The sequence below is a fragment of the Triturus cristatus genome, chromosome 3_2 (genome assembly GCF_964204655.1).
Source record: "Triturus cristatus chromosome 3_2, aTriCri1.1, whole genome shotgun sequence".
Lineage (NCBI taxonomy): Eukaryota > Metazoa > Chordata > Amphibia > Caudata > Salamandridae > Triturus > Triturus cristatus.
In genome coordinates, this window is record NC_140584.1 from 111,714,447 (window position 1) to 111,727,434 (window position 12,988).

The 12,988-nt window shown below is 46.4% G+C and overlaps 1 long non-coding RNA gene across 3 annotated transcripts in view; it reads right to left on the minus strand.

Annotated features, from left to right (window-relative positions):
- Positions 1-12,988, minus strand: part of LOC146856878 (uncharacterized) — a 168,631-nt gene that overhangs the window by 17,042 nt on the left and 138,601 nt on the right. The gene's annotated exons all lie outside the window — the stretch shown is intronic.

The window sequence follows — 12,988 nt, forward strand, 5'->3', positions numbered from 1 at the left end:
GCCAGGAACCAAAGGAAAGCTTGGGGACAATAGTGTGAATAGTGATGGTGGCCTCTGGGAAAAAACTAATCTGCCGGGCTACCCAGCTTGCTCAGGCACTGACCATGGCATTCAGCCCCGTGGACACCTGGTCGCTCCGCCCTCACTAGCATCAATCTAACGCACATTGTGAGTTACCTATCTATTCTACAAATGTAACGTGTATGTGGATGTCAAGGCATTGAAACGCTACGCATGAGCCCAGGTACATTACATATTCATCGCAGCCATTGCGTCCCTATATTTACTACAAAAAAGGGGGGGGGGGGCACTACCTCCAACAAGCCCAATTATTGGTTTATCCCCAACCTGCGGATAAGTAAACAATGCACAGGAAACCAGTGCGCCATGGGCCCGAAGGCCTAGGAGCGCTTGACATATCGCCGCATTTGCACTTACACTCATAGGCGAGGAGGAATATAATTGCCCCCAACAATCATTGGCCCCACATAGTTATAACATCAACACACTCCGCTGCGCAATGTGCTTGTTGTGGGTGGAATGACTCAAGTGTTGTAGGACTCCCGCGGTGAGCGGTGATGCCGACCTGGCGAAAGCGCCCTGTGTAACAATGTTCGTCGCCGCCTCCACCCCAGATTCTCTCACTGTCCCCCTCTACCGTGACCAAGTCTTCATAACCACACTCTCCGATGCACTGAATTCACTGTTGACTATTGGGCTTTAAGATCTACATTGCAAGTCACAAAAGGATGCCTCTTTTGAACACAGTAACCTGCTGGCCCATTTGCATCATACGCACTGCACTCTGCTATCTACTTGGCACACGTTCTTCGCAGCAGGCCTCTTAACACTCTGAACTAACTACACCGAAGTCAAAAGACCTCTCAAATTGTTGATCTCAGAAGAGGTCTAAATCAATGAAATGTATGTGAATTGAATAGAAATGATACACTACACAAATTCCTGGTCTCTCTCCAGGAAGATCACAAACTATCTTGACATTTATGTGTGGCCTGGCGTGAGCGAGATTCGGACAGTTAAAACTGGGCTCTACAAGGGGCCAGCTACCAACTCAAAACCCTCAGTTAAGCGCGGGGGGATGTTCAATGGGACCAAGCTCCCGGATGTCGAACGGCTCTGAGCTCGAACCTGTACTCTCCGATCTAAGGCAGCAGCACACTCACTGCAATCAACCTAACCTATGGACACGGCAGACTGGCGTAATTACCTCATTACCCACGCAGAGTCCCTAATGTATCAGTACCTCTTTTGATGACTGACTAAGAATCATTTCCCCCATTCTAAGTCTTAGGGATCGGGGAGGACTGGGCAATACGGCGCATGTAGTAACTGCCCTCTACAGCGTCCCTTACTGAAGCTGAGTCATCCCGGTCCTCAGGATACAGTATGCTGAACACGGACATAAACATTCGCCTTATTCCTCCGTGCAACCAAAAGTGTACAAAGAACGGAGAAGCCCTAAGATGTCAGGCATTATCGTAAAATTGATAACATTCTTAAAACCCTTCAGGTGTAGCCAAACGTCCACTGACGATGTGTGCTGCCACATCACGGAGCGCGTTGCTTGGCGCCGCATTTAAACTCGCAGCACGCCGTCGCATCTGGGACCTTAAATCAAAAATTTGTATCTGTCAATAACAAGGATGCCTCTCTCACAAGCAACCACCCACTGATCCCCGTGTATGACACGAGCCCAACTATAACCTGCTCGGCACTCATCTCCGCAGGCCCGTGCACAATGCACCCCTGGCTCGACCATCAACCTTCTAAGCAGCCAACCCCTACATGCTGCCTGTTTATTTAGCGCGAATTTGACCAGAAGGTATTGGCCGCTTTACGCCCGCGCGGTATCAAATCTCACATCCCGGCACTAGGAGCTTAGCATCATGCAAGATATATAGCGCGCATTCAGCCGGAAGGCCACAAGGTGTTGGAGCGCTACGCGGGAGCGCCGTATATAAATCCCCCATCGCGGCACTGGGGGATTGGCATGCTGCATGTTTCGAATGCGCGGAATTGACCAGAAAGGCATCGGCGCGTTTTGCGTGAGGGCCGTGTTAAAAACGCACTTTACAGCACTGGGGGCTGGGCACCACCTCCAATGCTCGAATGTCCCGATCGTAAAGAAGAGATTTGCCAACTTATGACCCACGTGACTATCGCTGTTCCCGCAGCCAGATGAGACCGCTCGCAAACAAAGGCCATCAGGTAGCTTTTAGACGCAGTGCTCATTCCACGGCCATAACAACCCTGTCCCGTCGAACTCCACTGCCACATGGACCCCAAGTCACTTCCTCACCTCCGAGGCAAGCGCGGCTCCGATGGGGAGGCAGCCCGCAGTCGCCAGCAAGTGCCCGGCGCAGCTGCATCCCGCCACGCACAGCTCCCTCGCAGGCCCGCTCAAGGCCTCCAGGCGCAGCCGCCGGCCCCTCGCCGGCACGAGGCGCACCCCGGAAGCACCTCCGCCGAACCCCCAAACACAAGCCCAACAGCACAAAGAGACCTTAGGAACAGGGCTCCACAATGTGCGAGAAAACCACTGCCTCGCTGCGCTAGAATGAGAATGACCAACATGTGCACAGTGTAAACTCAAAAATCTGCCGGGTGTGCCCCTGCACTACAAAAACACGGCGGGCTTGATTTACCTACAGCCAATTCATAATTGCATGGCAGAACACCCTTGGGGAAAACAATGGATAGACTTGTCCAACAAAAGATGCCCGACCCACGACAAATGCAAGCTGCGCCGTCACACCACTAAACCGTTTCCGCAACCAAGAAGGGCTCCACGTGGCGAGTGATTCCGCCGAAGCCAACGGCGACCAACAACGCCACGGGGTGAGAAACATTCTCCGTGTGGGCGTCCCAAACAAAATGCACAGTAGGCCCCATGACACGCATCGAGGATGTGGGAGTGGGCATTTAGCTGGAGTATATTTACAGCCTCATGTTTGAAACCTCTGTGCTGCCTGTGACTCATTCGGGATTTTACAGGCTTATCAGGATGCACACCTAGAAGCCTTTATGCTATTTCTGAAGAGCTGGCACACAATTCCCGCGACCCTGCCTGTAGCCAACACACCCTGCCATGGCTACACTAGGCACCGGGCGTTCATCTCACGGCGCATTCCACAGCATCTACACTATCACAGGTGCTCCAGATCCTCTGTCGATCCCTACCCAAAGGCGCCAGCCCTCTCCGGAAACGACGCCCAGCTGCTCAGCAGAGCCGGGTATTCACCACTAAAACACGCAGATAAACAATTAGCTCGCGGGGCATACAAAGTCTCTCTGCACCGACCCGACGACCACCCCTGCAGTCAACAACAGGGAAGAAATCATCCCCTATAAATATATGCGATCAAACGTGTTCACGACGCACTGGGAGGGGGGGGGGACGAAAAGCGCGCCAGCCAGCCACCAGATGGAGCCTCCAACGAGCACATCACCACGCTCGAACCGGGCGATGTGCCCACCAAACTCCGGACTCACGGAAACCCCTGCATACCCGAGGGAGGCGCCAGACACCGCTGCCCAGGGAGCGCACACAACCACCGGCACCTAGCGCGGGGAAAGGCAGGCCGAACAAAGCATACACGCCTCCCTGCGCCAACCACCGGCAGCGACCACACGCTCCCCCGGCCCCAGACACCTCACCTCGGGATCCCGTTCCGCACCACGCCCCGTCGCACCAACTCTGCCGACCACAATCAAAACGCGACGCCGCCACAAAGGAGACCACGATCTCGCGTGGCAAAACGCGTGTCCAGGCAGGAGCGGCGCAGGAAGCAGAGGAGGAACTGGGCGAGAGGGCCCCCTAAGTAGGGGGGCAAGCCGCGCCCCACCCGCCCCCAACGGCCCGCCTCCAGCTCGACACTATAGCGGGTCATAACCCAGTGGGCGTAGGCCTCGCGCGCGAGGCAGCAAGGGGGGGGAAGGCTGCGACGGGCGGCCACTAAAATGCTGCCCTGCTGATGTCCCACTGCTTGGGACGCGGGCAGCGGCATTTCTTCTGCCAATTGACTAGCACAGTGGTGATTGGCACACCATTATGAATTTATGTGTAGATAGTTTGCGCATTTTTTTGTTTTTTGTTTTGAGTTACTCTTTGCTTCATTTTGCCTAAGTACATTTTATTTTTAAATTGTGAGAGGTGACACTTGTTAGGAGTGAGTTATTACTAAGAAAGTATAAAATCCAGCATTTTAGAGGTATGTTGTTGGCACTGTAGAAACAGTTTATTGCTTGAACATTTTTAAGAAAGTTATGAGTTTAAAGTGCTTGAGGAATTCATGACAAGGTAACTCCGATGTCAATTTGGATGCTTTAAAAAAAAAAAGATTTATAATAATGAGTGTTCATTACAGTCTGTAAAAGTGCATTACATTGCTAGTTTTGATTTTTATACGTGATGCAAAACGTAACCCAACCACCCACCATTTTTCTTGACAAGCCCAGGAGAACCAACTATAAAGTGGCAAAAGTGGAAGAAGATCTTCGTGAATTATGCAAGAGTTTGTGGGACAAACTTAAGTGCTGAACGAAAACATTCTTTACTGTTACACTGTCTAGGGGAAGAAGGACAGGAGGTTCTTGAGAATTTGCCGGAACTCAGCACTGCTGATCAGAGAACATTAAATGAGTATGAAATTTGTGTACTACAATTGAATCTGCATTATCTCCCTCGACTAAGCACAATAATGTAGAGATATCATTTTGGGTTACGTGAGCAAAAGAAAGATGAGTCTGTTGAGGAGTTTGTCTCAGCTTTAAGAAAGCTTTCTTCTACATGTAAGTTTGGTGGTGCTGTGGAGGAAAGGATTAGGGATCAGTTTGTTTTGAAATGTGCTCATAATAAAATTAGGGAAGAATTGTGGTTAAAAGACGAGCCTCCCTTGGATGAAGTTTTGGCAATTGCCAAACATGTGGAACACATGATGAAATGTGTAGAAGAGTTGAGTACTGTGAAAAACAAATCTAATTCCTTGAGCACCAATGTTGAAGAAAGTGTAAGTCAGGTTAAAAGTAAAACAGCTGGTACAGGGACAAAACTTCTCGTGTTGCTGAAGGTGCCTCTTCTCTGGACAACAGACCAAGTTGTTTTAGATGTGGCAGAACAGGCCATCTTGCCAATGCTTCGTTCTGTCCTGCTCTGCATGTCAATTGCAGTGTTTGGGGTAGGAAGGGTCACTTTGCAAAATGTTGTAATAGCAAGGTGAAAAGGAGGGAACATTCTCAAGTTAAAAATAAATCACAGGTAAAAGAAATAATGTATCAAGTTGATAAGCAAAATGCAAAACATCCAACTCATGTGGTCTCTATTGAAGGTGTGGAGCTTGAGTTTAAGTTTGATTCTTGCTACATCTCACTATGATAAGAAAGGATATTTTTGAACAACATTTCAGGGACAAGGTCACTCTTTCGAAAAATGATGTTTCTCCCGTTGGTTATGGCGGTTTACCCATAAAAATGCTAGGTTACTTCTTAGCTTGTATCGAAATGAGTGGACGTATGACTGATGATAAAGTATATGTGGCAAAGCGAGGGGATGCACTTTTAGGGTGGCCTCATCAACGTTTGCTTGTTGTTTTTCTTAATCCTAATGCAGTGCCACAAGTTCAAGTTCAGGTGGTGGATGATTCCATTTCCATTTTAGCTGAATGTTTTGCTGATGTTTTTGAAGAGAAACTAGGATGTCTAAAGGGGTACAAACATCACTTAAAATTGAGAGAAGGTGCTCTACCTGTTGTGACAAAAGTAAGGAGAGTTCCTTTGAATGAACAAACAGGTGTTCAGAAAGAGATTGAGCGCTTAATTGATATGGGAGTCATTGAACCCGTTGAAGCAACAGAGTGGTTGGCTCCCATAGTTATTGCTAAGAAGGCCAGTGGTGAGTTACGTCTTTGCATTGATTTACGCTCGCTCAACAAAGAGGTAGTTGTGGATAGGTTTCCCTTGCCCAATATAGACAAAAAGGTTGGCGCCTTGGTGGGTGCTAACTACTTCACCACCCCAAGATCTTGCATCAGCATATCATCAAGTTGAGTTAGACAAATCTTCTCAGGATTTGACAGCCTTTGTGACACCTATGGGAACCTTTAAATTCCATTTGGGGTTCTCTCTGCTGCGTCTGTTTTTCAACGGATAATGTCTACTGTACTCAAGGGTCATTCAGGGGTGAGGTGTTATCAAGATGATTTGTTGATTTTCGGAAGTACCAAGTAACAGCATTACTCTAGGGTACGTGCATTTTTTTGAACGTCTGAGTAGGGCTGGATTGACCCTCAAAAAAGAAAAATGCAAGTTTGCCGTGGAGGAAGTCAATTATTTGGGACATTGCATCTCTGGGAAGGGTGTTTTTCCGAAGAAATAACTGGTTGAATCCATTGTAAAGATTAGCAAGCCTACCAACAAGGAGGAGTTGTTGTCTTTTTTAGGCATGGTAGAGTTTTACTGTAAGTTCATACCAGGCATTGCTGACAGGACGAAAAGTCTTAGGAGACTTACGGGTAAAAGTGTGGTTTTTAATTGGAACACTGAGTGTGCCAGAGAGTTTGTTGCTATTAAGGAGGAATTAACAAAGGCGCCTTCTTTGCAAGCTTTTGCGGCAGGTGATGAGATTCATATTTTAACTGATGCTAGTGCAAAGGGTTTGGGAGCAGTTTTGCTTCAAAAGAACCGTGGTGTTGAACGCTTGATTGCTTGTGCGTCTAGGTGTTTGAGAGGCTCGGAACTTAACTATTCGGTAATAGAGAAGGAGGCATTAGCAATTTGTTCGGCTTTAAGGAAATTCAGGAATTTGATTTGGGGCACTAAGGTGAAAGTTTTGTCAGACCGTAAACCCCTGAAAGAAGTATTTTCGAAGAAAGGATTAGATTCTATATCTTCAAGAATTAAGAAGGGGATTATTTCTCTTCAGGAGTTTGATTTTGATGTGGACTAGGTTGGTTGATTGATGTCAAGGATAATGATATGGATGAGGTGAGTCTAGAGGATGACGTGGTTAATGTTTGTAAAGTCATGTTAGGTGCAGTGGATGAGTCAGAGTGGAAAACAGAAATTAGGAATGATCAAGAAATTACAAAAGTTATTGAATTACTTTTGTTAGGTAAAAACAAGCATCTGGAGAAGCCTTGGTCTTTGGTTTGTGAGGAATTGTCGGTGATGGATGGTGTTCTCTCTAGAGGTACTAAACTTGTTCCGCCTTTGGGTGTGCGTAAGAAGCTTCTATGTCTAGCACACTCTGGTCACCTTGGCATTGTGAAGACGATAGAGTATTTGAGATTGCAATTCTGGTGGCTAGAGATGGATAAGGAGATTTAGAGGATGGTGCGTGATTGCATGTAGTGTTGTGCTAGTGACAAAATACTAAAAACAAAGCATATGCCCATGGTCTGCAGGACGTTACCTAAACATCCCTGGGATGAGCTAGCCATTGACATTGTGGGACCTTTGCATGGTATGTGTGATACCCCTTATTTGATTGCTGTTCTGGATTTGTATTCCAGATGGATTGAAGTAAGTTCTGTCAGGGATATCTCATCAGCTAATGTCATAAAGTTCTTGGAGGAAGTATTCAAGAGAGAAGGCTTTCCTAATAGCATTCTCTCTGATAATGGACCTCAGTTTTGTTCCTCTGAATTCCAGTCTTACCTGAAAGATTGTGGCATTAGTCATAAACGAAGTTCTGTTGATCATCCAGAAACAAATGGAGCTGTGGAAAGGGTTAACAAGACTCTCAAAGAGAGTATACAGCTGGCCAGAGCAAGTAATTTTAACGAAAAGTTGTTCTGCAGGACAGAATCACTGCTTATCGCATGTCTACTCACATATCCACTGGAAGAACTCCCTTTGAGTTATTCAAGGGGAGGGCTCCGAACTCTAAGCTATGTCCAAGATGGATGAGTCTTAACAAGGGGTTGAAAGGCAATCAGATTGGTGAGTGGAGACTGAGAGAGTATGATAAGCAGTTCTCAAGGGAAATGTACTTTGATGATAAAAAAATGTGTTCAAACCAATGATGTGAATGTGGGTGACCATGTAAAAATTAGAGCACATGTTGGGTGTCAACCCTGGTAGAAGTTTTCTAAAGTAAGAAGAGTTGTCAAGATTTTCAAAAATGCGGTGAAGACTGAAAATGGAAGGATTTGGAACAAGAGATGTGTAGTCTTGGTTAATTCCAATAATAAACCAGCTGTTAGTCAATGGGGTTGTCCTCATTCTGATTCATCAGTAACTAATGCTGATTCCTCTCTGACACGGTCTCGTTCTTTCTCTGCTAATGTCAGACAAAGGAGTCAGAGAGTGTGCAAATTACCTTTGTCAATGAAGGACTATGTCTGCTGAGTTTTTCGTATCAGTGTTGTTCACTTCCCCTTATGAAGTGTAATTTATTGCTAGCAAATTTTCTAATTACTTGTGTTCTTTCTTTTTATTTTTGTTAAGCTTTCTTTTGGTTGTAAAGAAGAAAGATGTGTGACATCATGTCTGGTTCTGTGTAGAACCTTGCTAGGGGTTCAATGTGGAATCTCATTATGTCGTGGTTCTGAAGTTGTCAGTTACTCTATTGCTGTCGATGACTGAGGTGAATAAAACCAGACCTGAACATTTCTTGGTGTCTACGAGTTGATTATTAATGTGGTAGACACCACACCCTCCCCTCCCTGGATAAAGTCAAATACCTGAATGCCCTCCTCGTTTTGCAGTATGACCAGATAAATCTGATAAGCATAGCGTCCACGTTTTTTAACAAAAAGTTTTCAAACGCTAGAGGAATAGCACGGAAGAGATATAGAACATTTAACAGGAATAGCATTATCACAATATTACACCGATCCACAATGGATAGCAGAAGGTTGTTCCATCTCACAATATCCTGCTTTGCTTTCCCGATTATCGGAGCAATATTAGTCTTAACCAGCTGGTCTAGTTTTGCACTAATACTAATACCTAGCTATACCGTCTGCTCAACTACCCGTGCATCCTAGGTGATAATTTGCCTGTTCTCCACCAACTGCTTCTTGTTGCTATTCAGTGAGTAGCCTGAAAACTCGCCAAACATCGTCAGCGTAAGCTAAGATATTTAACTCCCAGCCGTGGCATCCTACTGGTGATGTGGCTGGATTAGCCTCTAGCATGCGGATGAAGGGGTCAATATATAGTGCGAAAACCAGAATGAGAACTGGGGCAACCCAGCTTAGTTCCTCTCTCGATATAGATTGGCCCAGATTGATCTCCCATCATTTGTAGTCGGGCCACATGTTTGTAGTAGATTGCCTGCACTGCCTTAATTTAGCGCATTCCTAATCCAAAAGAACCCATGAATTCCTACAGATATTCCTAAGTGACCCTGTCTAATACTTTTTCTGCATCCAACAGGGCCACTGCCCTGGGCTACCTCACAGAAAAAGGTAGAATTAGGGAGACTTCATTGATATACTTCAGTATAGAGGAATCCAGACATATTTCAGGATACCTTCTTGGGTAGGGCAGAGGCAGGGGCTTTTAAAATTGAGGGTTTCCTCAAAGAACAGATCTTGGCATCATTTGAGGAGCTCTGGGCTCGATTTGACCTGAATCACTGTGGTTTTTTTAAATATTTGCAAATCCGTGATTTTATGCAAATGAAAACCGGGGGCCTTGCTGGGTTTTCTAGGGCATCGTTCTTGGATATGTTGTTAAGGTCTGAGGAGTGTGCGATCAATTTGATCTATTCAAATTTGTGCGCTGTTATACCGGATGATCTAGAGAAACATAATAGCAAATGGCAGTAGAGACTCAACTCCAGTGAGCTGTTATGAGTCCCTGGAGTTCAGCCACACCATACTTTGCTCTTCAGAACTTCAGGCACAGCGCTATAAAACAATTTTTGATCTATACTTCACTTCCACAAAGATTGCTAAGTGCGGGGGGGTGTCACAGAGGCAGCCCATGCTGTAGATCCCTAGAAGTGGATTTGATCCATATGCTTATGCCCACAGCCAGGCTCACTAAGATCAGAGATTTCCAAATTTCTGGGAGATGTCCTAAATATTAACTTGGTACTGACTCCACAAATCAGGTTTTCCGGGGTGCAGGGATCAGCTGACTGTCTAGGTGGGGAGTCTCTACTACTTATCGCTTTGGCAGTATGTAGTCTTTACATCGCCTATATCAGTCAATCAATCAAGGGTTTGTTAAGCGCAACTACTCACCCAAAAGGGTCTCAAGGCTCCTCTGGGGAGGGGGGGTGCTCGTAGCTCCTGGATGTTCACAGTGATTTGTTGAAGAGCCAGGTCTTGAGGTCCTTGAACTTGGGGAGTGCTGATGTCTGTCGGAGGTGGAGAGGGAGGGTGTTCTATGCCTTGACCACGAGGAATGAGAAGGAACGCCCTCCTGCTCTGGTCTTCTTGATGCACGGTACAGTAGCAAGAGAGAGCTGGGCTGAGCGGAGGGATCTTTGGGGTCCATGGAATGAGAGGCAGTGGTTCATGTAGGCAGGTCCGGTGTGTGGAGGGCTTTGTGGGCATGGGTGAGAAGTTTGAAGGTGATTCTTTTCTCAACTGGGAGCCAGTGTAGTGTCTGCAGGAGTTGGGTGATGTTGCAGTAGTGCGGTAGGTTGAGGACTAGTCTGGCGGAGGATTTCTGGACGTTCTGGAGTTTGCGGGTGAGGTTCTCGTCGATCCCGACGTAGAGTGCGTTGCCATAGTCAGTCTGCTGCTGATGAGGTCGTGGGTGACAGTTTTCCTGTGTTTGAGGGGGATCCAGTTGAAGGTCTTTCGTAGGAGAAGGAGGGTATGGAAACAGGAGGAAGCGATGGCATTGATTTGGCGGTCCATTTTGAGTTCGGAGTCCAGGAGAATTGCAAGGTTGTGTGATTGGTCCGTGGGGGTGGGTGGGTTCCTAGAGCGGAGGGCCACTAGGTGTTGTTCCAGCTGTTCGGGTGTGGGCCCATGATAAGTAGTTCGGTCTTGTCCGTGTTTAGTTGTAGGCAGCTGCTCTTTATCCACCGGGCGACTGCTTCCATTCCTTCCTGAAAGTTGTTTCTGGAGATGTTGGGTTCGTTGAATAGGGAGAAGATGAGTTGAGTGTTCTCTGCATATGATACGATGTTCAGTCCGTGAGATCTGACAATGGGTGAGATCCTTGGGGGACTCCGCAGGAGGTCGTTGTGGGGTCCGAGAGGGAGGGTGGGAGTCTGACCCACTGCATTCTGCCAGAGAGGAATGGGCGGATCTAGTCGAGGGCCTTGTTCCGGATCCCTGCGTCGTGGAGTCTGCAGGCTAGGGCGCGGTGTGAGACTGTGTCGAAGGCTGCGGAGAGGTCCCGGAGGATGAGGGCCACTGTCTCTCCTCTGTCGAGGAAGGAGCGTATGTCGTCTGTCAAATCAAATCAAATCAAGCTTTATTCGGTACATACAAAATGTCCATAAAAGCATACTATAATATAAGATAAAAATATATTTATATGCAATTGTTTCAAAAATTACTTTTTTGTGTTTAAAAATAAGGCCTTATCCTCTTATACAAAACAAGGAATCTTCTATCAAATACAATCTATTCTATTTCATAATTCAGTTTCTCCAGATGCACAAGAGCCTTCCTTTGTTTAATGGCCAATAATATAAAACAAATTATCGCATTACAGGTTAATACATTCTCCAAATTTCGAATATAATTAAAAGCAACTTTAAAGGGATACAGACTATTTGCTCTAAAAATAGGACGAAAAAAGGTTTTTCTAATATCTTTATAAAAATTACAGAAAAGTAAAAAGTGAAGGGTACTCTGTGAAGACCTACCGTCACACGGGCATTTTGGTAAGTTAGCGCACCACTTACCCCTCTTGGGGAATGCAAAAAGGTAGTGGAGCGTATTCATCCGTAATCTAGTTAGGTAGAATCTGTGCTGAACATCAGTTATAAAGATAAGATATGGCTGAATACCCATTGATATTGGCCCTACAAGATAAAAAGATATAGATGGTTTGGTACGCGAGGCAACATCCCTTGACGAAGCCCTGACATTGAGGAGCCTCTTTTTTAATTCTATTTTACTAAGGTTTTGTATATCTTCGGGGCTCTTCAGACTCACTTCCAAATTACATTCATTTAAAAGACCACAGATATAGCTTAGCCATGTTATTTGCTTACAGTGGTCTTCGGACAGACAATCCAATATAATATCCCTCGTAAAATGTGTCTCTTTCCTAATCCAAATGCGATGCCACAGAGTTAAGGCGGCTATGCTAAACAGATCATAAATATATGGTGTATCAGTCTCCCTATGTAATATAATAGTGGCTGTGGAGGCCGGTCTGTCATGATGAAAAGGACGGTTTTGGTGCTGTGATTTTTCCTGAAGCCTGATTAGGAGGAGTCGAGGATGTTGTCTCTTTTTATGAAGGAGGCGAGCTGGTTATTGACAGTTTTTCAGTGACTTTTGCCGGGTACGGGAGTAAGGAGATCGGTCTGAAGTTCTTGAGGTTGATGGGGTCCGCCAAGGGTTTTTTCAGGAGGGGGTTGATCTCGGCGTGTTTCCAGTCGTCGGGGAAGGAGTCAGACTCGAAGGAGCTGTTGATGATTCGTCGAAGCTCTGGGGCGATGATGTCTGCGGCTCTGTGGAAGATGTGGTGGGGGCAGGGGTCCATGGTGGCCCCACAGTGGGTTGACGTCATAGTCTTCAGGGTGTCTTAGATGGTGAGGGCAGTCCAGCTATCAAGTGTTGGCTGTGTGGTGTGGGGAATAGTGGGTGTGGGTTCCGCGTGCAGGTTGTCTTCAAAGTTGTTATAGATGGTCTAGATTTTGTGATAGAAGAAGGCGCTGAGTCTGTCGCAGAGGTCCTGGGAGGGTGGGATGTCTGTTGTCTCACTGTTGGGTTGGGCGAACTCTTTGATGATTCCAAAGAGTTCCTTGCTGTTGTGTGCATAGGTGGTGATTCTGTCCTGGAGTGCTTTCCTACTTGAGTATCTGATGAGCTTGTGGTGGGTG